Consider the following 21,145-nt stretch of genomic DNA (forward strand, 5'->3'; position numbering starts at 1 on the left):
AGGTAAGTTACCACTCTAGTCTCTGGGGCTAGAGACTGAGGGAGCCTGTGTAGAAAGAGCCTCAGGGCTGGCCCTGCAAGGAAGACAGGTGCCAGTAAGTCTGACATGCTGATGCTTCAGTCCCCCTTGGAGCTTGGAAGCCTGTCCCTGGATTTGAGGTTGGGAGCTTCATTCTCTGGTCCTTCCAGCATTCCCAAAACACAGCGTACAATAAGAATGGGGATTAACACTTGGAAAAAGGCAAAGGGCCTGGATTATACCTTCTGGATTTTAGAAATTGTGTTGAAGAGGTATGGCCCTTATAGACTCTTGGCCCATTGAAAAGGTATGGCCCTTATAGACTCTTGAGTTTGGAAGGCTTGGCCCATAGGGAATGGCACTATTGAAAGGTGTAGTATTGTTGGAACGAGTGTGTCACTGTGGAGTTGGGCTTTGAGGTCGCATATACTCAAGCTACACCCAGTGTGGTACCTCTCACCACGACGATAGAGGACTAAATCTCTGAAACTATAAGCCAGCCCCAATTAGATGTTTTCCTTTATAAGAGTTGCCGTGGTCACAGTGTCTCTTCACAGCAATAGAAACCCTCACTAAGACAGAAATCAAGGCTGTGTAAGCAAAAGGATCATGGATTCAACACTGCCCAGGGTGTGCTTGCTGCCTAGAAATTAGACTAACAAGAAGCTGAAAAAAATAAAGATAACAACAACAAAAACAACAACAGGAACTCTGGCTAAGATAGGTGACTCTGAGCTGTCCATCAGAACTGCGGTGAAATTCGGAGCTAAAGAATGGACGGGATAGCAAATGGAAGACATGGGCTATGACCAACACCAGTGCTCACTCCGCCAGGCCAGCTGACCTCTCCTCTCTCTGAGCACTTCCTTCTTAGAGACCTCTCGAGGCAGAGGCTTGTTCTGCATGTGTATAGAAGCTCTGTCCTTGAAAGCAGACTGCAAACTCTCAGGGGCAGGCAGTTCTGAAGCTTTGTTTTAAGCATTTGACACAAATCTTTCTGTATAGCTCTGTGTGTGTGTGTGTGTGTGTGTGTGTGTGTGTGTGTGTGTGTGTTTAGCTTTAGGAAAAACTCAAAACATTCTTGCATGATCTTCTTTCCTTGTCTGCACCCCCACCTCATCTATCAATCATTTGTGTATCTTTGTATCTATCTGCCATATGTATATCCATCCATCCCAGGTCTTAAATCTGTCATGCACATCTCAGAAATAACAAGAATGTCATCTCTCCTTTCTCCAAGTTAATCCCACCAGTTTGAGATGCAATCGACTCCCCTGGTCTCTCAGGAATTCTCCCCTTATCAGCATTCCTTTCTGTCAAGGTATCTGTAGACCAGATATTTGGGCCAGGTAGTATCCTACCACTTGGGCCATTCTCCATTTTTGCTGTTTGGAGCCACAGTATACCCAAGAGGAGCCTTGGGACCCAGGGTAGCATCTGGGGTTGAGCATTCAGTTCTAACTCAAGCGGGGCAGCCAAGAGGCCCGCCTCCAGTCTGACTTGGCAAGGGACACCATTTTTGCATGATCAATTGTGTAACATTAACCTGGGAAATGGGACATCTGCTCTTTCCTTCTCCTCAGCCATGACAGGCTGAGGACAAACAGGAGGGGTTTGCCCGTCTGGAATGAAGCGTAGCAATGTCCTAGTCATGCGCGACACAGGCTTCGTCTGCAGCTTCTCCCTCCAATTCCAAGAGTTGTTTCCCAGAGCCTTCAGAAAACAAATTGCTTCTTGTCAAAATAATCTGGATTATTTCACAATAAGGAACATTTTTGGTGGCCTCCACAAACACTCATAAATAAAGTGGCTTAAAGAGGCAGAACTAGACCCAGACTATACGTTTTTTTCTACCAGTTTTTCTACCTCATCAAATGTTTTTAAGGACGATGTTGAGTATTAAGGACCAGACAGACATTGTTTTAAACCAATTGTTTTGAGAAAGTCACTTTTTTGCCCTATGCTATTTTATCTCCCAATAAAATTCTTTATTCTTCTTGCCACATGCTGATGAGTTTGAAATGTGTCCTTAAATATGAATATATATGTGTAAAATATGTAGTGTCAGCTCTCAGGTGTGTTCCAGATCTTTGTGGAAATTACCTTTTACTTTTGTTAACAACATTGGGATTTTGGTGTGGTAGGAAGGGCTATTATTTGCTTGGTTTAACCATATTGGTTTTTTTTTTTCATTTAAAATAATTACAATATATATGGCTACATGGCACTTATATGATATATTTCTGGTAACCTATCCCTCTCTGCTCTCATAAAGTTTATATGAGAAGTCATATAAACTAGACTTACATAAATCACTTTCTTCTTTGTCGCTTTATTTCTGCGCATTCATTTTCTCTAGCTTGTCTTTATATACAATACTCACACAACATATATATATATATATATATATATATATACCTTTGTGGTTTTTCTTTTAACTCAACTTTATTGGTTTTGTTCAGCTTTGCCTGTGTGGATGATGAAGCTACGGTTGATTCATCTTCGTAGTTGGAGGGCGTGTTGCTGCAGACTAGTCTGTATTTGACTTATCCATCTACCATGTGTGCATATTTGCATCTGCTGCTGTTGCTGGTATTCCAAACTGCTCGGTGATGAGTACCGTGGCCCTGCTTCCACGAGTCACAAGACAGATCCTCTGAGGAAACGCTGAAAACTCTGAGTGCCTGAGTCATATGCACTTTTGCTCTAAGCCATGCCAAACCACTCTTCAAGGCTGATATGTTCATTCATACTCTCCCAATGGCTCTGGGAATTTCCTTTGCCACATCCTTGGTAACACTAACACCATCGGAGTTTTGATTGTTGTTAATCTAGTGGTCATGAGAAAGTGCTCTTCGGGATTTCAGTGTCAGGAAATTAACTCGACTGCCAAAAGCTTGAGTCACCTTTCCATACAAGACATTCACGTCTTTTCTCGTGGAAAAAAAAAATTGCTTGCATTTTTGATCATTTGCCCTTCCAAGATTTGGCTTCTTAATGTTCCCTCCTGGAAGGAGTTGGGCGGGGTCAGATCATTGGAGAGTCCAGTTACTCTTGTCCTCCTATGGATCCCCTGACAGCTGCAGGTTCCAGAACTCGGGAGGTATGGGTGGGAGGAACAGAAGCTGAAGGCCATCCTCAGTTAATATATAATAATATAAGAGTAAGATAAAGCCAGTTCATATATGCATTAGTCATTAAGATAAAGTCAGGCATGGTGGTTCATTTCTATTCTCCAAGCACTTTGGAGGCTGGGGTAGGAGGGTTGCCCCAAGTTAGAGGTCAGATTGGGCTATATAGTGAGCTCCAGGTTAGGCTGGGCTAGAATAAGACTCTTCTCTGCCTCCCCCCACCATATAAAGCAGATAAAGGAATATCTAATGGCACTATTTGTGTGATTTGTCTTCTCTGGAACTTAGTTTGTGAAACAGTCTATCTTGGGGGTTTCATGACAAACGCATGTGTTGAATGCGTGAGAGTCTATAAAAGTATTGCCCACATGATTGGCCTTTGGCAAGTAATGGCTCAACGACCGGTGTACAGTGTAGGTTCTCTGTTTCAAAGCTGTTAAATTTTTACAAGTTATTTCATTTAACCTTCTGTTTGTGACAGTCACATCCTGAACATTGTGTTGACTGTTTTATTGTTTGCCATAGCCCTATAAAGTCATGGCATTAACACTGTCCAAATAAAGTAATTCGAGGCTGAGAAGAATTAATGATTAGCCATTGGGCACACAGCTGCTAACTGCCTGTCTATGTGTTCCACGTTCTCCTTTCTGGGAAATGGTTTATGGGAAGATGGGTATCCTTGGTGTCCAGGGAACGGCATGAGCCCATTGGGTAATCACTCATAACTATTGGCATGTGACATATATCTGGGGGTGTGGCAGAAGGAAGAAGTTGCAGGCGAGTTTCATTTTAAGAACATGAGATGATTTGCCCTGGTCTGCAACCCCACTTCCCCAAACCTGACCCAGAATTTCTTAAAAGCAACCACTCACCTCTGCAACTGCCTGAGCCAAAAGCCCTCCTGGTTTCCATCCTTAAAAGGATGCCCACAGTTTAATCAACCACACTGTTTCCCTCAGAGGAATTCCACATCAAGTGGGACATTGCCCCAGCCGGTTATAACTGGACTCCAGTGATTATCTTCCTGTCAGAACCTTGAGTTACCTAGGTTACATGTGTCAACAGAGTTTAAAGCTCTGTTTATTTGCCTCCCCAGACAGAGGTAGAAAAAGGGTCTCCCACAGCCAGTCAGCTGCCCAGACAGCCATGCTACTCAGTAACCACTTGCTAAAGCTAACACTCCTTTGGCATGTGGTTCCTACCAGATGAATTACAGCCCCGTGCACACTGGGTTCATTCAGAGCACTGATGTTAGATCAGGAGGGATACCTCCCATACTACAGCGGGAAGAGAACAGAGTCCAAAGCTGGGGTATTGGGGTGTAAATCCCTTAACTGCATCACACTGGGTGCAATTATATTGTTGGGTCTCCTTCACCTACAAAACAGAGTCTTTAAACAATACCATTCTTCCTATGCTTAAGAATTTAGTGAGAAATTAGCAACATACAATTCTCCTTCAACACAAATACAAAACTGTGTATGAAAGAGAAGGAAATAAAATGCAAACAGTCTCTAATAAATCAAAGATTTTAGGTGTTGATTTTGAATAATCCTTTTCTTTAAAATACAGGGCCTAGGACTGAGAGTATAGTTCCGTGGTAGGGCATACACTCAGCACGCAGGGGATGCTAGGTTCACTTGGACATTTCTTTTATTTGTACACAAATGAATATTATGAGTACACGAGGCTCGCAGCAGCCACTAAGGGAGAAAGGAAATGGGAGAAGAAAGGAGGTTCTCATACAAAGCAATAGTCTACACTATGCAGGCCTATGGAAGATCTTGCTGGTCACTAACAGTTCTTTTCCCACGTAAATGTCTACCTAGCCTTAGGGAAGCTCTGTCAATATAATATTCCAAGAAGTCACCAATAATTATTTCTCTAAAAATTTAATTTTGTTAAAAAAAAAAAACAGTGGATTTAAGATCATACTCCGTATTAAATCCCTATTTAAAAGAAAATAAAGTCTCAGCTCTCTTTTGCAGTTGAAGTTAAAATCTCAAACACGAGCCACTAACTGCAGTTGGCTAGGAGGTCCCTTTGATAACCAAGCCTGTAATTACTCATTTGGCTTCATTCAGCCAGAGCCCTGGCTAAAACGGCAAGAGGGTTCCATTCACAAGTAGGGCTGCTGGCATTGCTTATCAATGGGGTGCCTTAGTTCTGGCATCTTGTAGAAGACAACACTGACTTCCTTTCAGTGGCACCATAGGGTATCATTTCATGTGGGCTAGGACTTGGGAGGCTGACCTTCAGAAGTCACAGCGCTCTGCTTACACCGTGTGCACCGGGAAGAATGAGTGGCTGGGATGCCCTGGTTTGAGAGCAAACAAAAATATTCCATCTCTGGACAGGAGGAACAGCAAGGGCTCATGGTAAATGGGGAGTGCACATGGGTATGGAAGCAACTTGGGACCATGAAAGGATCTATTCGTGGTTCTTACTACAATTTACTGATATTCCTTTGACATGCAAAATGTGTCTCTTCCAAATTAACATGAGCAAACTCACACAGCAAGGGTTTTGATAACCATGACGTGTAACAGAATACTCTAAACCTTAGCCAGCTGAGACAGTGGTAAATCTTTCTCATCTCACACAGTTCTGTGAGCCACAAGGCAGGGAGTCAGTTACCTGCCTTTGTCTTAGTGTCTCTGGTGATGTCAGACAGAATACAAAAAGGGTGCTCACCTGCAGATTTGAATGGTGCTGGATGACCTCTATTCAAAATGGCTTACTTGATCATCTGGCTGCGGACAACAGGCTATGGCCCTCATTTCACACACCTCCCCATAAAGCTGTGCAAGTGTTGTTTTGGTGCAGATGCTGAATTTCCCCAGAATAGGGATGCATGAAGCAAAAAAAAAAAAAAAAAAAAAACCCAAGCACTTCTTTGTGACTTACTTTAGCCCAAAGATGATATATGTGGCTATATTCTAATATCTCATGGATTACCCAGATCAGATATATGATTGAAAAGAACTATTGCAGGTCCTGGGGAACCCATTTGATGACTGATACCATAGAATTTAAAGTACCAGGTTCAAAGTCCAGAGGTGAATGGGCTGCTTTGGATCTGAATGTGCATGAAGTTCAGTGTGAGGTTTTCAGGAGAGAAACACTTGAGCAGCAACTTATTTTTTTAATTTTTAATTGTTTTTATTGAGCTATTCATTTTTCTCCACCCCCCTCCCTTCCTTCCTTCCTTCCTTCCTTCCTTCCTTCCTTCCTTCCTTCCTTCCTTCTCCCCTTCTCCCCTCTCCCATGATCCCTATGCTCCCAATTTACTCAGGAGATTTTGTCTTTTTCACCTTGCTATGTAGATCCATGTATGTCTGTCTCTCTTAGGGTCCTCTTTGTTGTCTAGGTTCTCTAGGGTGTGACCTGTAGGCTGGTTTTTCTTTGCTTTATGTCTAAAAGCCACTTACGAGTGAAAACAGATTATATTTGTATTTCTGGCTCTGAGTTACCTCACTCAGTATGGTTTTTTTCTAGATCCATCCATTTGCCTGCAAATTTCAAGATGTCATTTCTTTTATCTCTGTGTAGTACTTCATTGTGTAAATTACCATATTTTCTTTACACAGTCTTCAGTTGAGGGGCATCTAGGTTGTTTCCAGCCTCTTGCTATTCCAAATAATGCTACTATAAACATAGTTGAGCATATGACCTTGTGGTATGATTGAGCATCTTTTGGGTATATACCCAACAGCCATATTGCTGGGTCTTGAGGTAGAGTGTTTCCTAATTTTGAACAGCAACTTTTAAGCTCCATTCAACATTCAGATAGAGAAAGTTTATCTACAAAATACTATCCCACACATAGAGAAAAACTAGGAAACATGGGTCTCAGACTGAGAGCAATATTGAAATCCAAACAATCACTCATCAGAATTCCAATCCCAAGGGCAAGAAACAGTCCTTGATTGCAGGCCAGTTCTTTTCCTCTTGAGAGGCCTCTGTGTTCTCTTAACTCTTCACTCAGCCCTCTGAGCTCCGTGTCCAGCTTCCGTTTCCAAAGGAAGTAGCTTCTCAGGTGTATGCGAAGATTTCTCCAAAAGCAGTGTTTCCTCAGGAAACACTGTCGAGAACTGACAAATGGGATTATGGGAAACTCAAAAGCTGCTACACAGCAGAGGAAATGATCATAGCCAGCCTTCCAGAATAGGAAAACGTCCTTGGCCAATCACACGCCAGGCGGGGTTATTAATATCCAGGCTATACAAAGAGCTGCAAAAATTAAACTCCAAAAATCCAAATCATCTTACAACTAATGAACTGAATAGACTATTCTCGAAAATAGAAAGGCAACAATAAATAAATCCTTGAAAAAGTATTTATCATCCTTTAATTGGCACCAAAAGCCAATTAAAAGTCCCTGGAGAGCTGAACTCTGCCCTGCCAGAAAGGCTATCACAAGGAAACAAATGACAGCAAACACTGCTGAGGATGTAGAGAAAGAGGAGCTCTTATTCCTTGCGGGGGGGGGGGGGGGGGGGGGGGGGGGGGGGGGGGGGGGGGGGGGGGGGGGGGGGGGGGGGGGGGGGGGGAGGGGTGATGCGAAGCTGTGTGGCCACTGTACAAGTCAGAATGGAGACTAATCAAAAAACTAAAACCAGAACTATCATATGACCTGGCCGTGCTACTCCTGGCTATATACTTGAAGGACTGACTCTATAGATGTACCCCACAATGCACCTGAACATCCGTGTTTGTTACTAACTATTCCCCATGATCAGGAAATAGGACCAACCAAACTATTAGTCAAAAGGTGAATGGATAATGAAAATGTGATACATATATACAACGGAATCTTATGCAGCCAAAAAGAAAAGTAAAATCATGACAATTGCGGGAAGATGGACTGGAATTAGAAATCACCGAGTTAAGTGAAATAAGCCAGACTTAGAAAGGCAAATGCTTCATCTTTTCTCTCATTATGTAGAACCTAGATTTAAATATATATGTATACATATTTGTACATATGTATTATTCTTAGACATGTATATATACATGTATGTGTGTGATTGTATATTTACATGTGTGTATATCTATATATGTATGTTTGTATGTTTTAGGCCATGATCCCACATAGGGACTCATGAGAGAGGAGGGGGAGATCTTAAGAGAGACAGGAAGTAAAGTAATGGCATCATGTGATTAGAAACCAGAATGGAGAAATAACTGGGGACGGAATGGATGAAGTGGGGAAGACTGAAGGGAAGGAAGGGCACGGGGAAGATAGCAGGAAGGGACAAATGACATCTACGCATGAAGGTGTCAGGAAACCCATTGCAGTTTCTCACAGCTTTATGTGGATGCTTCTTTCGGTGGTTTTTGGCAGGCTCATTCACATCCATGCATTCTGCCAGGAAACTGACTGACTGGAAGGTCTCAGATGGCCTTACTTGAATAGTCAGCATTTGGCACCAGCTGTCAGCTAAGAACAAGTTAATTTTTCTCAATTTGGGGAGATTGTGTCTCCAAGAGATACTTGGCAATGTGTAAATAGTTTTGATTGTCACAGCTTTGTGGAGGTTATTGCATCAATAATTAGAGGTCAGAGATGTTTATGAGCATGCTGTATTAGACAGATCAGTCTCCTTCATCAGTAAGATACCTAGCCTAAAATGCCAATAGTGTTAAGGAGGCCCAGGGACATGTAAGTTTACACGAAATATCTTCTTTAGTCTTTACAATAACCATCACAGATGACTGATGCTCTTGCTATCTGTGAGAGAGTGCCACTGTGAGGCAATACGTCACCAACAAGATGACACAGTGGTAAAGGGAGGAGTTGGGCCTGAGTGTGCACAGATACGGTCTTTTAACTAACACGATAGAGCTATACATTCTGCTCAGAATGCTCACCTTCCCAGATCTGACTTTCCAAATGCTAAAACCACACCCAGGGAACAGTCTAAAGTTTCCACTGTTTGTTCCCTTAGACAAATTCCCCCAAAACAAAGCCCAATCCAAGGATTCAGTGTAGATGCTTTGTGGAGGAGGTACAAGCCTGTGGCTGTAAAACTGTGCAGAAGGGAAATGATGCTGAGGACAACGGGAAGCAGTGCAAGGTGACTCGCTCCAGGAGAGACATCTGGCCAGATAGGTGAACCTTTCCAAATGGGCTGCTGTTGTGGACGGTGCTCTCTGAGTTAGACGGCTGGAAGAAAGGAGGAAGAAAGAACAGATCACGGGTTTCACTGTGCAGCACTTACCTTCCTGAGACTCACCTGCCCATACTCGAGAGTTCTAGAACCTCTTCCTGTAGCAGGGACTTTGGAAGCCATCCATCAGCTACAACTTGGTCTTCGTAGTCTAAGAGTATTGTGGCCTTGGCAGGAGATTCAAGAAAGCACTAAGCGGTGAGCTTCTTGGTCTTCTGCAGCCACCCAACTACGAAAGCTCTGAATTCATTGATACAACATAGTTAGTGGTTTTCCTCAAGAAAAATTGTCCTTCACATAAAGAATTTCTTGGATAACGGGTAAATACTAAAAACCAAAGCCCCTTTTTATGAGAAAGCTGAGGATCAGAGGAGAGACTGAAGCCAAGGTATAGTGGCACACACCTAAAATGCCACCGCTGGGAGTCTGCAGCATCACAGTGAGTATGGGACTACACAGTGAGTTCAAGGCAAGCCTGGGGGAGGGGGGGGGAGACAAGATGATCCCCTGTTCTGTCTCAAGACACTGGTGCCAATATCTGGGGAAAGCAAACCCCTCTCTGCTTCCGGAGTCATCTGTTCTCCAGCATCAATGGCCCCAGACTTTTCACATCTCACTCAGGTGAAGATAGTTCACATCAGCTGAAGAACTGATTGTCCAAACCCTTGTTAAAACAGCACTGCAAGTGGAGTTCCGGGAAACAAACGAGATGATTCTGATGCAAGCGTGCATCAGCAAGAACAGGACCGGGCTGTGCCCCGTCGGGTCAGTGCACTCCTAATAAGCTAGCGAGGGACCACATTTGCTAGTTGGCAGGCACTGAGCACCATTGCCTGACACCGTCCATTGAAGCTCTTCAGACTGTTTCACAAGCTGTTCCAAAGGCTTCTCTCCCCCATCCTGTCCTCCCCTTGATTGCTTGGACTCAACTCGCACACTTAACTTGATTTAATTTATTCTGAGATGACACAGTTCTCAGGGCTTACCGCATGCATTTCTGGGTATGCCACGTGCCCGCTGCTGACTGTAGAACACAAAGAGTAAATGCTGCTAGCTAGAGGGGTCGGGTGGCTAGAATGATGGGGGCAAACGAAAAGTGGTCAGGTAGAATCCAAGTCTGTGAGGCGGGAACGCTGGTGAACTGGGAATTCAGAAGACAGCTTTGCTTAGTTTGACCTAACTGCTGCCAGGCAAAAATGAAGCCCAGAGTTGAAAGGTCTCCTGGCTTAAAAACAAAAATAAGTTGAAAATCTGTGTATTTACTGGATATACTCCATCTTTTAAATGTTGGCCCCCAATTCACAAAATTCTAACACATACTATTAGCCAAAAACAAAGACATCTGCAGTCTGGGTTCAGCCCACAACGGGCTTCAAGTTTGCAAGCTTCCCCGGTGGGGATCGAGGACTTGCTCGGTGCTGGTTTTAATTGAGACAAAAATGTACAATGACTTGTGTTATCTTGGATTTAAAATCATAACATTTATTTTCAATACTCCCCTCCTAATCACAGGCTTGAGCCTTTTAAAGCCAAAAGAATCTTCAGGGTTATACTGTTTAGTCTTTTTGTTTTACAGACAAGGAATGCATGGTTCAGAAACAAGAAGTCGGTTGATTTTAAATAAATTTTTGAAAGAACAAATGTAAGGACTCAGGTTTTTTGGAAACGAAAGGAGCCACACTGGCCAACTAGCTCAGGGTTTCTCTACGAGCACTGCTGCTGTTTTAGAATAATTCTTGATTAGGGTGTGCATTTGTTATTTTTCTCATTGCTGTGACCAAACACCTAACAGGAAATCACTTGAGAGAGGAAAGGATTATTGGGCTCACAGTCTGAGGGATTCCAAGCCATCATGGCCAGGATGACGTGGAAGCAGGTGGGTTCATGGTGGCAGCAGCTGGCAGCGGGGTCTCCTCCTTCCCTTACGTTTCAGTGGGAAAGGACGCAGACAAGGGACAATGCTGGAGCTCGGCTGGCTTTGTCGTTTTCCCTTTCTGTAGTCTAAAATGCTAACCCCAGTTTGTGGGATGCTGCCGCCCACATGAAGGGGGCATTTCCTTTGCTTTGTTAACCCTCTGGAAAAGGCTCTGGCAGACAAGTCCTCCTGTGGGTCACCCTAGCGCCTAGTCAAACTGACAGTTAACTTTAACCACAACATGGTGGCTGTTGAACACACTGTGGGATGTTCAGCCACATCTCTGGTTTCTGTACCCTGCATTTCTATACTCAGTCCTGCAGTTATGAGTGCCCCGAAAGGACAAAATCACTAATGTCCTCAGAAACCAATGGTGCCCACTGGCTTTATCCAGTCCCTTCATGTGGTAGATGAGGAAAACTAGGCTCAAAAAATTGAAGAATATTTCCCTCAAGATCACTGAAGAACAGAACTATTGGCATGGGTCAGGCCAGGACTCAAGTCCCTTAACTCTTGGTACAGTGTTCTCTTTACCAAGCCTGAATGTCTTTCTTCTTATTATTTATTTTGTTTATATTCACTATTATTGTGTGTCTGTATGGTGTGTGTGTGTGTATATAATAGTGAAGGTGTGGGCTTGCATGTGGAGATCTGAGAACAAGTTGCAGGACTCAATTCTCAGCTTCTCCCATGCAAATTCTAGGGATCAAATCCAGCTGTTAGGCTCACGTAGCAAATAGTTTTACCCACTGAGCCATCTCCCCAGTCCTCAAGCCCAAAGAGTTTAAGCACAAGTCTTCAAATAAGTGAGCAGTCTAAAACTGCTTGGTTCATATGGAGTGACCGCATGGCTAAGGACAAGAGACACAGAGCCTAAGACTCAAAGGTTAGGGATCAGTTCTCAGCCCATCAACTTCCTTACTTTGTACACTCACCAAGTGAACCTTCCAGGCCTTTGTTTATCACTTTACACGAAAATTAGATTGTAAAACCTATATAGTCCTTACCACATGATAGTGAATTGCTATGCTGTTACTATTGTTGCTATTATAATTAGTGGTACCTGGGATCAGTAAACTATATCTCAAATATAATCTGGCTTGCTTATTTTTAAAGCCTATGGGCAGAGAATGAGTTTTATAAGTTCAAGTGGCCAAAACAGCACTACTCTTGTGGCACATGAAAATCTTGTACAATTCAAAGATCAGTGTCTATAAATAAAAATCATTAATTCTTTAACTAGACCCTTGGTCTCTATGAAGAAAAATAGTTAAAATTTGCACAGTGCCCTCTGGTGTACAGGAGGTAATATAGCAAATAAATTCTTGAGTTGTTTCTGATGCCACTTAAGTACCTGTAACCATTGTATTTAAGATATTTCCCAGGGTCTAGATACACTGAGGCTTTTCCAAAGAACATAGGCTCCTGAGTCATCCAAGGGACATGAAAACCTTTTACTTTTTATAGACATCCTTTCTTAAATAAATCTCATTGTAAAATTGGTTCTTAGAGGTGTTCTTTCAGAATCTGGGATATTTATCAAAAAGAAAGGAAATGGCTTGCTCTGTGTTCAGCCAACTGCATATTTTAAGCGCTCCACAGTTTGGACAGGACAATCAAGAGGGATATCCTGGAAAAGGAAAAACAGATAAGAATGAGCTGCTAAGATTAAAATTTAAGGGATGTTGTCATGGCACTTTTTAAAAAAAAAAATACCTTGAGCATCTTGGTTATAATTTAATCTGACTGTTGGCCGAAAGTTGAATGTCCTAATACCTGTTTACAACCTTCGCTCTACCAGCAGTTAGATGTAGGCTTTCTACGGTTAATTTTCAGTTCAATGCCATCCATTATAGTGATTTTCAAGCACACGCCCTGGGCATCAGAAGGACAAGGATAAACATTGTCTTTGCTATGAAATATTTCTAAGCAGTCCTGGTTCGGTCATTGAAGCTCTTGAATCAACTCCTTCTTTGAATATGAAAATCAGGCATTAGATTAAATACCCCATGTAGTTCAAGAAAGTTTTATTGAGGGCCTTTATCTACCCATTCTCTATTCTCATGAAATCCAAGTTACCCATACATATTAGCAGACCACCAAGAACTGACCTGGGCTCTGCCATTGTGGTCATTCCATTCTTAAAATGCACCTAACTCTCTGCCCTTTGAAGTCGCTCATGCGGTTAATGCTATGCAGACGTTAGAAGGAAACCCACCAAGTTTTCCTGAATAAGGAAGAACAGAATTCACAAGAGAAGCAACAGTGGGGCAAACTGAAAAGGATGAACTCATTGGTGACGAGGTAGGCTGAGGACGGCACAAAGACAGGAAAACACATCAGGAGTTACAGATGAAGACCAAGCCCAATAGAACTAGTGCTTTCCCCAGTGGATTCCTAATTCAAAACCCAGTCCAAAAGAAATGGACAATTCTCAGTAAAATATCAATAATCTGATGGGCAAGCAGGAGGTAGGAACGTCTGGACTCTAGTTTGGACACATGCAAACTGAAAAGATTCATTCAGAAGGAGGTGGCAGAAATGAGGCCCATGGTTTCCCAAGGGAAGGGGCAGAGGAGTACTCAGATGGAGCCAGACCAACAGCCAGCTGCTGTATTTTAGGAATTTACTCTCAATTATAATATTCGAATTATTTCAGTTCTCATACATTTATGTCAAAGGAACTTTGTGTGGCTTGTCAGTTCTGAGGGACTGGGGGCTCAGGCAGCAGAGGGACAGCTGTCAGTCACAGAGAGAGGGAGGATGAGGAGGCCGTGTGAGGGAACGTAGGGATGACGGCTGTGGAGAACCTGTAGCCCTCCAGCAATGCCACCTTCCCCTTCCTGTCCTCTCAGTTGCCATCTCTATTGACAATGAGAGCCCCATCCCCTCCCCTGAGAGTTTGGCAACAGAAGCAGGATCCATACCCATTGTTGAATGCTGTTTTGGTTAAAGCTAATTAAGTCCCAAACTGTCAGTTCTGCTGTGGGAGGAACAGGACTGAGTTAGACCTGACTTCCTCAGGAAGGATCCCTCAACATGCAGATGCTAGAGGAAGCAAAACTGTGGAGGCCTCTGCCCGATGCAATAACTATTTCTTCTGCATGTCTCCATCGTACACAACTTGGATCCCAAGGGCCCTCGGAAAGGCCTGTCCCACTGCGGCTGGTTTAAAGTACACCTGGCCTTTGCTAGTGGGCCCCCTGGCCACGTCTCAGGACCCTCTGGTTTCACTAAGTTTCCTGGCCCGCTGTGCCAAAGCTTCCCCTTCTCCCCGCTCTCCCACACCTAGCCTCCAACCCACTCCTAGCTGTGGTGTGCTTGGGGGAAATTCAATCCATATGTTTCCTCTTGTTTCTTCAGAACGCATCCAGCCATTGTTTAAAGAGGGAGGCAACAGCCAAGAAGAGCCATGGGAGGCCTCTCTTGGCCTTCTAGTCCTTCATTAGGGAGCAGGGAAAAGAGGACTCTGCCAAGAGCAAACCTGAAACATGCCTGTGGGTTCAGTGCAATGCACGTTCACACACAAACATGACCCCGGGACTGTGGATGGGAGGCATTCGCTGTTCAAAGACTCCTGGGGAGGAGGAGGTGGTAAAATAGCATCACCGTGGCCTTGCTTGGTGATGTCCACAGGGCAGCAGTTGACAGGAGGCTGCTCTCCTGATCTACCTATACCCACTCTGACAAAAATGCCTCTAATTTTACATCCACAGCTTTGACCCCTGGGTCTCTCATCCAGACCTTACACAGATGCTCGGTGCCTGGTGTAGACTTTCTGGCTTGCTCTAGGCCAATCCTTTGAAGAATTTTATTTATCTACTCTTCTAGAAACATGAACTTGGCAGTTGAAAACCCATGATCCCACGACTAAAACATAACTAGGAAATCTTGAGGGTTATATGTCACACCAGGGTTTCAAAAGCAGTGGTAAGAACTATAGTAAAAATTATATTTATATTAATATATTATTTCATTAAGTATAAATTTTCTAGAAAGTTCTTCATGAGTCTTTTTAAATTATATGTTTTTAATACAACTTCTTTGACACCTTATGCAGCCCATGTGCTCTGAAATGCTAGGAGTTTTATGAAAATCAGTATGGTCCATATATTAGTTTCTCCTCCATTGCTATGAGACAACACCATGACCGAGGCAAATCTGAGGAGGAAACAGTTCACTTTGGCTTATGGTTCCAGAAGGAGAAAAGTCCTTGTGGCAGTGAAGAAGCATGGCGGCTAGAACAGAAAGCCGAGAGCTCACATCTTCCAAAGGGAAGCATGAAGCGAAGAGAAAAAAAAAAAATGGAAATGCCTTTACAGTCTAAAAGCCTGCCCCTAGTGACATACTTCCTCTGTCAAATCCACATCTCCTAATCCTTCCCAAACAGCACCACGACCTGGGGACCAATGACTCAAACACAAGAATCTGTGGGGGCCATTTTCATCAAACTAGTCCAGCGCACTATCGCCTATCTTTGCACGATACTTCCCAGAGGCTCTCTCAGTCTCAGCCCACCATGCCTTTGAGGAAAACCTCTAGCAGGAAGACTATAGCTGAGAAAGAGGGCAAGAACAGGGTGATTGAGGGCTACGGAGGACTTGGAGCTAAAGGCTGTGCAGGAGGCAGGAGATGGGAGTGTGGAGAAAGAAAGAAGCTGAAGTCATAGCTCAACAAGCCCTCCTGGTCACACTGGCTAGGAGCATGGTGACTTCAAAGTCAAGCTGTGTAAACCCAGGTCCAAAATTTCAGGCTGCTAATCAGAGACGCTGTTGAACTTCCAACGATTAACTATTCTAAGACCACCACCTATAAAAGGATAAACCCAAGATGACAACAGGCTCGAAGTATCTCACGCACACGCTGACCAACATGCAGAAAATTCCATTTCTTACCTGTGACATGAAACCTGCAAAGGCAGGTTATTTGTCTGACTTTAACGTGTCTGTTTTGACACCAGAGGAGATTTTTCTCTTGAGAACAGTACGTGGAGATGAAAATTACAAAAACAATAAGTCTGAAGGCTTGGCACCATTGAATACTTCAAAGGGAGAACTCCTTGTCTCAGCCAAGATGCCTGGCACCATTCTGTTTACGTGTACCTTGCCTTGGGTGCAAGCGGAGCAAACACAGGTATCAGGACACCATGGAGGTGGTGGACGTTGGTCTCTTAGCGTGCTAGCCTGTGTGTACAGCTGCATTCAATTATACAAAGCCAGAATTGTTTTGTTCTTCTGCTCCTGGAGAAAGGAGAATGGATGATGGGTTTTCTGCTTTCATCTTTCAGTATTTTGTTTTATTTTTACTTCTCATCATAATATTTAGATAGTATTTGTAGAAGGGAGAGCAATCATAATAAAGCGGTAATCAAACAAAGAGTTCTAAGGCACCGTCACCCAAACCTCCACCTCAGCAATGTTTCCCGTAGGCAGCAGGCAGCAGAGGGCATGGGAAAGTGTGTTGGCAAGAAGAAAGGACGGAGCTGTTGCCAGCAGGCACGTCTTCCAAAATTCTCCACATGCCAGGTATGGTATAAGCAAGGGCTCCAAGGAACAGTCAGATGTCCTGGCTAGATGTTCTCAGGGCTAGACCATGTTAAGATCGCAAGGTGACTGAAAGCAAGGACACACCCTTCACAGCCAAGAGCAAAACCTCAGTTCCTTGCTGTGTAAGGAGGCATAGACCTCTATCCCAGCCCCCAGGAGGTTGATGCAGAAGGATCACAGCCTCAAGTACCTAATGAGAACCATCTTAAGTAAAAATAAAGAAAAATCTTTATTAAAGAAGACAAATATGATGACAAATGAAATATTTTAAAATAAAAATCTTAAAACCTCGCGCTGCACAGAATATCAAAAGTAAAGCATCCTGCTGTGAGTTCATATGTGTAACTGGCTGTGTCCAGAAAAATGCATTTTCTCATAGTCACCCATCACCTCTGGCTCTTGCACTCTCTCCACCCCTTCTTAGACGATGATCTCAGAGACTTGGGAAGAAATGTGTAACAGAGATGTTCATTTACAGCTGACAATTCCACGGTCCCTTATTCTCTGCTCCCAGACCAGTTGTGCCACCATCTACTGCAAAAGGTGCTCCTTCAAGAGGGCTGAGAGATGCCTTAGCCTATGACTTTAACACGATGGTAATTTAGCAGAACAATCGCAATAGGTTTTCCACCAGGGTTTGTTATCTGTTTAACTACAGGTTCTTGGCCTCGGTAATGGGGCCAGGCATGGGTTTTAACTTGTGGAGCAGGCCTTATGTCCAATCAGAAAGTGGCTGGTGTCCCCATGCATGCGACTCCTGCACCAGTAGAGATGCCTTGCCAAGCTTGCTGTCTTTGTAGCTCTCTGCGTTCACAGCTGTGGAAGGCGGATTATTGCTTTTCTCCTTTAACATCATGCAGAAGACCTTCTAGCACTGACATCTACCCGGCATGGATGGAGCTTCCAGATCAGCACCCGGCTGATTTCTCCACATTTTATAACTTAAGGATATGGTGTCTTCAGCAATGGAGTTTTAATCATCAAGTTCTGGAGATAACCAAGGCACTGGCAAGAGTCTGTACCGTTTGGGAGTCGATGGGACCTCAGGACCTCAGTGGTCAACAACTCCAGAAAACATATCCTATTCCTAGCACTTGGTTTTTTACTTGTAAGCTTGCAGTATCTAGTAGAGACATTATTGTTCCATTATAGGGTAACTCCATTGAAGCTCTTTTTATATATGTTTTAGGAAGTTTCTACAATAATAAGTTTCCCTTTTGGAGAAGTCTTCAGTGTTAGTTATCCTTCCTCCTATTCCCCTCTCAATCCCGACTCCCAAATCCCACACCAGCCTAACCCTTCCTGTTCCACTATTCGCATTTAACCCTTTATGCCACTATGTGCCCAAGACCTGTACAAGCTTGAGGTCGACAAAATCTCAGCCTGGAGACAGGGGGCAGACATAAAGTGCCACCACAGCTGAAGAGTTAATGGTCATTGACAGATGCTGGGAAAGGGGGAATCAGTCTTCTTTAAGAATGTGGCCCCTGATAAGCTGACCATGCTCCCATGAAAGGCCACACACCCAGGAGTCTATGGGGAGCACCAACTATACTTGGTGGATTTTTTTGTTTTTAGGAAAAAATGAAGTTGGGTGGGTAGGGCAGGGGTTTTCATATGAGAGGAGTTAAGTGAGGGGTTAAATATGATCAAAGTACACTGAAATCCTTACCGTGTGCTACAGGAGCAACTGGCCCGGCAAGGCATGTTCTCTGGTGGAATAGTGGCAGGAAGGTCTTGGGGCTATCTACTTTTTGATTGGATTGAAAGCCCGGTCGACAAGATAAAAACCCATATCTGGCACAATTATCTGTCTAAGAACTTATGGTTAGAGAGATAAGAAACCCTAGGAGAGGACCTACTACTATTTTCTGCTAAGTGGAGATAGTTTTAAACTAAGTCCTAATGACTAATCATTATACCCTTAGATTAAGGTATCTCAGTCGAAGCTCTGTTTGCAGTAGATGGTGATCTACAGAGAAGAACTCCCGGCCATGGTACAGAGACTAAGAGACTGCAGAATGTCCAGCCCTAAAGGGAAAAGTATACACCACACACACCCCTCCTCCAGAGACTTGGGGATCATTGCAGAAAATGGGGCAGAAAGAGTGTAAGAATCAGAGGTAGTAGGTGACCTCAAGGAAACAGTTTCCTCTAGAAACAGCAGGGCAACTGTGTATATGAACTCAGAGCAGTTGTGAGGATGCATGAGACCTGTGCAGGCCCAACCAAGCCAGACCAATTCCAGCACAGACAGAGAAATCAGGCGCAGAGTTTCTCCTGCAGCCAGGAAATTATCAGCGGTTGCTAGCTGGCATGAAAATAAGGATCAAGTTTTTGCAAAAAGCACATCGCTGAATAAGCTAGCCATGCCCCAGTAGAAAGGATCACACTGAAGAATATTTGGGCATCATAAATTGACCTTGATGGAATGGGGAGAGAGAGAGAGAGACAGAGAGAGAGAGACAGAGAGAGAGAGACAGAGAGAGAGAGACAGAGAGAGAGAGACAGAGAGAGAGGTGTGAATAGGGTGATTCTAGGAAGAGTCAGGGGAGGAAATGTGAAGACAATGGAAACATGTTGTATGAAGTTCTCAGGGAACTAATAAAAATAGTTGTCAGTTAAATATTCACTAAGATTGCATAGCACTTTAGGAAGTACAGCTATCACTGGGGAAGGCAGTAATGATACATTAGTCATAAAAGCAAGGTTAGCATCGAGTCTAGAAAACAGCAGGTGAAGTAAACAGCAAGGAAAAATAAATAAGAAGTAGAAGCTGTATGGACCAAAAAATATAAAAATAACTGCACATATTTCAAATATATTCTTTAAAAAGTGTGACTGGCTACTTTTTAAAATAAAAAATCCTTTGCTTTGAAATTGGGGAATAAGATTGAGAGTCACGAAATATTAATTTCCTTTGACTTGATCTCTCAGTCTAATCAGCGCAATAACCCACTTATGAGGTCATAGCCAAATGTGCCACTAAATACGCTGAAGATTATACTTAACAAGAATTCATTGTAAGTATAGTCAAAATGTGGGAAAGAGTCAATTGTAACAGGGAAAAATCCTAAACAAGTCTCAAAGGAACACTATCCAGTAATTTAAAATAACGATTATGATGCCCAAGCAATTAAAATGATTAATGGACTATTTAAGGTGAAAAATAGGATATAGTTTACACACCACACCCAAGAGTATATGAGCAGCAATAATTAGAGTCAGTGGCCGCATTGAATACATTCATAAATGAAAAGTAGACAATAATGTTGTTGTAGAAATTGTGCAACAAAAGAATGTTTTAGTTAGCTAAAATAAATAAGAACACAAAGTTTGGTGGGTGTGGAATAGGGGATGAATCTGGGAGGGGTGGGTATGATTAGACAACAATGCATGAAATTCTCAAAGATTAATAAAATATAGAAAAAAGTGTCTTTCAGTTCTGAAAATAAATAAATAAAATGGGAAAATATATGCACTATACTAATAGTTATATGTGAACTGCATGTGAAAGATAACAGTAAACGTATCAAAATTCCAATAATTTTAATTTTAAATGAAAATCCTTTTTCCTTCCTTTCTTCCCCTTTTCTTTCTTCCTTGCTTGTTTCCTTCCCTTTCCTCCCATTTCCTTTTTCCTTCCTTCCTCCCTGCCTTTTTTCTTGGTTTTAGGAATTGTGTGGTCTACTGTATTTTTCAAGGTCTCCATGGGAAACATGTGGCACAATCAAAAGTCTGGCTGGAGAAGAAATGAATTACAGGGAGGTCTCAGAAGTGTAAGTTAAGGGAGGCATCAAAAGATGCTTAAATATCTGGGTCTCCAACAGCTGGAGTCATTAGGCTTATAACCAAAAGCGAGGGAGGGAGTTTTTAAAGAAGAACAGGGCACTTCCTCTCCTAGCATAGGACAAAGGGGCTCAGAGAGGAGGAGCCAAGAGGAGCCAGGATCACCATAGAGCTGCAGTGAGAGATGGGGAAAGAGAGAAGCCAGCTCCCCAGAGCTGGAGTGTGGGATGGGGAAAGAGAAGGAGACAACTCCCCAGAGCTGGAGTGTGGGATGGGAAAAGAGGAGGAGACAGCTCCACAGAGTTGCAGTGAGTATGGGGAAAGACAGCCATAACTTTCTCTTCATGCCTAATCTCCCGTCAGTCACTCCCATTGGCTAAACACCGCTGAACACCATAGGATACAAACACAGTCTCTTAAAGCCACCCTCAAGGGACACAGGGAGCATGAGGAAAAGGGGGACGACTGGATCTGAAAGGGGAACAGAAAATAGATTAAAGTCATTGGTATTTTACTTCTAGCCTGTATAACAATGCATATTTAACAAGGAAATTGATGGGAGCCTTGGCAGTG

The 21,145-nt window shown here is 43.2% G+C and overlaps 2 long non-coding RNA genes across 2 annotated transcripts in view; one reads left to right on the plus strand and one right to left on the minus strand.

Annotated features, from left to right (window-relative positions):
• Nucleotides 1-21,145, plus strand: part of LOC126498032 (uncharacterized) — a 505,230-nt gene that overhangs the window by 88,369 nt on the left and 395,716 nt on the right. The window lies entirely within an intron of this gene.
• The window catches only part of LOC126498033 (uncharacterized), a 247,134-nt gene continuing 230,781 nt past the window's right edge, over nt 4,793-21,145 (minus strand). The window contains exon 15 of the long non-coding RNA XR_007590749.1: nt 4,793-9,562. This is a non-coding gene — a long non-coding RNA (uncharacterized lncRNA). The remainder of the gene's footprint in view (nt 9,563-21,145) is intronic.

This window comes from Alexandromys fortis, unplaced genomic scaffold (genome assembly GCF_014885135.2).
Source record: "Alexandromys fortis isolate MF-2015 unplaced genomic scaffold, M_Fortis_MF-2015_v1.1 scaffold_13, whole genome shotgun sequence".
Taxonomy (NCBI): Eukaryota; Metazoa; Chordata; class Mammalia; order Rodentia; family Cricetidae; genus Alexandromys; species Alexandromys fortis.